Source organism: Bison bison, unplaced genomic scaffold, assembly GCF_000754665.1.
Source record: "Bison bison bison isolate TAMUID 2011002044 unplaced genomic scaffold, Bison_UMD1.0 scf7180017864485, whole genome shotgun sequence".
Taxonomy (NCBI): Eukaryota; Metazoa; Chordata; class Mammalia; order Artiodactyla; family Bovidae; genus Bison; species Bison bison.
Genome location: NW_011495045.1, coordinates 8,042,590 through 8,045,054, shown reverse-complemented (window position 1 = coordinate 8,045,054; position 2,465 = coordinate 8,042,590). Strand labels below are relative to the sequence as shown.

The window sequence follows — 2,465 nt, the reverse complement described above, 5'->3', positions numbered from 1 at the left end:
TCATTACTGTTGGGTATAAAATGATGAATAAGCCTGAATACTGCCCTGGAGTAGCGTTCAGTCTAGCAAGAAAGATAAGACACTGTAAAAGAAACTAAGAGCCACGAGAAGGGTAAGGAAGATTAGAAAAGGAGGAGAAAGATCTCAACGGGGAAGATCAAAGAGATTTCCTAAGAAGAGGAGAAGAAAGATCTCAACAGCAAAGATCAAAGAGATTTCCTAAATCAAAGATCTTGAGTGTTAAAAGTTGAATTGGAGTCAAGCATATAGAGATGAGGAAGGCTTATTTCAGAGAGAAAGGCAGCATGAGCAAAGGCACGAATAGAAATAAACATGTTAGGTATTGGAAAAAGAGAGCCTTCGATTTGTTAAGAAGTTAGTGTCTGAATGGGGATGAATTGCATATCAGAAATTCTCTAAAAGAGTGTTGGGATGGGATTGGTCAAAGGATTCAGTAACTGGACATGAAAGAATAGAAATAAAGTAACATGAATCTACTCAGTATGATCATCCAAAGATTAACACTTTGAATAATCAGGATGGCATAATTTTTATATGGAAACTTTCTACTTGGAGTGGCTTATTTTCATTAGTCAGATGTTTGGACTTAATTATTTCATGAAATGTAGCTAACATCTGTAAAATGGTGAAGGGCAGAGGTGGATTCCTGGTATAGGTCCTGTAATTTTAAGAAATGCCCATATCATTAAACTCTAACTCCCCCCACACACTTTTATTCATTTATTTTCAAGAAGTTTAAAATCCTGAGGGGTACAGCATCACATAGATTCTGTGTCCAGTGGCTTGAGCAGAAGATTGCTTCAGAATTTGGCACTCACCATGCCACTGTTTCCATGAACACAAGTGAAATGACTTTTCCCAGATTCTTTTGGTTTTGCTTGGTTTGCCACCAGGAGTCACTGTGTTCTTTGCTTTGTACACAAAAGAGCAATTCTTGCCCAAATAGAATTCAGTTTTATTTCAGGGATTATTATCTTCAATTTTTAGAAGAGCCGTGTGGTGCTCTGTCTGGCTCTGGAGACCCTACTTAAGCCAGGAGAAATGGTCTTGGACTACAGCCTTCCAGACATATCTGCATTTTAGAGAGTCCATTCCCAGCAGGCCTCCACAGGTCCCAAGATGGTGGAAAGAGAATGCCTAATATTTTAACTATTCCATACCAATCCATTCTTTTTTTTTTTATTACCTATGACTGACACAGGACTGGGTTTACTGCTGTGCATGATTTTTAAAAAGGGGGATGGAAGTAAAAAATAAGAATAGCCTGTAAACAGGAATAAAATAAATAAATATATATATACACACACACACACACACATAAAGCAAAACTACTAAAATGGCCATTGTCACATGAAAGCCAAGACTCTGAAGGGCAACACTTCAATCTTTTGGGACAAAAGGAGCCTGTTTACCACAGCTTTCTTCCACCAAGAATCTAATATTGAATTATTCCACAGACCAATAAAAAGTCTCAATATAGAGCTTTTTAAAACATGACTTAATGTATAGACAAAAATGCAGTCTTCAAATAATCAAGCAGAATATTTTTTACATGAACATTAATGCTGACCTGAAGAAAGGTTAGTTGTGCAGAGTAACAGTCATAATTTACACCTAGGAAAGCCACATTTACTTCCATTTATTTGGGGAGAGAGAAGCAGATGGCTCTAAATTTCTTTGTCCTAAGAAACTATTTGGATTAAAAAACCCTAAATATAGCCCCCCATGAAATATCTGAATATAAAAATATTGAGAGAAATTAAAATTACTCTATTTGAAGCATGTAAATCCAATAAGTTTGGCTTTGGCCTATCTCATGCTCCTATCAGAAGACCGTAATTTGGGTCTTCTTTTTATCTTCAGACAAAATTGGCTTCATTTGAAAAGCTATTGCAGCTGTGTTGGATACTGCTGAAAATTCCTAAGTATGACTCAGATGACAAATTCTATTTGATAGAGAGTCTAGTGGGATTTGCAGAGTGGAGCCTCAATCCTGAAAACAATTAAGTTAACTGAAGACCCAACAGAGAACTTCTGAACTCCTATGAGATGTTGCAACCCAGAATCTTTAAGACAAAATTTATAATTTATAAATTACAACATAATTTATAAAATAATCACACTGTTTTGAGATGAGTCAGTATGTTAGGTAATGGGATTGATTCTAATTTTCTATAAATTTTCAAACATAATTGTAAAATTAAGATGGCAAATATCACTGAAACATAAGTATATAAAGACTTCATTCCAGGAGGAAATAATTATAATATTTCATAAACTTTCACAATTCAAACACGTATATTAAGGCAGTTTCCATGAAATTTTACTTGCTCAAATTTTTGTCAAACTTTAAAAGCATATGTGAATATATTTTAAAATATATGCTCATGTATATATACATGTATGCTTACCCACAAACGCATGTATAGAAACACAAACACATA

The 2,465-nt window shown here is 34.8% G+C and overlaps 1 pseudogene; it reads right to left on the bottom strand.

Moving 5' to 3' along the window:
* Window positions 1–756: 756 nt before the first annotated feature.
* Window positions 757–1,091, bottom strand: LOC105005088 (annotated as a pseudogene).
* Between the last annotated feature and the right edge of the window lie 1,374 nt (window positions 1,092–2,465).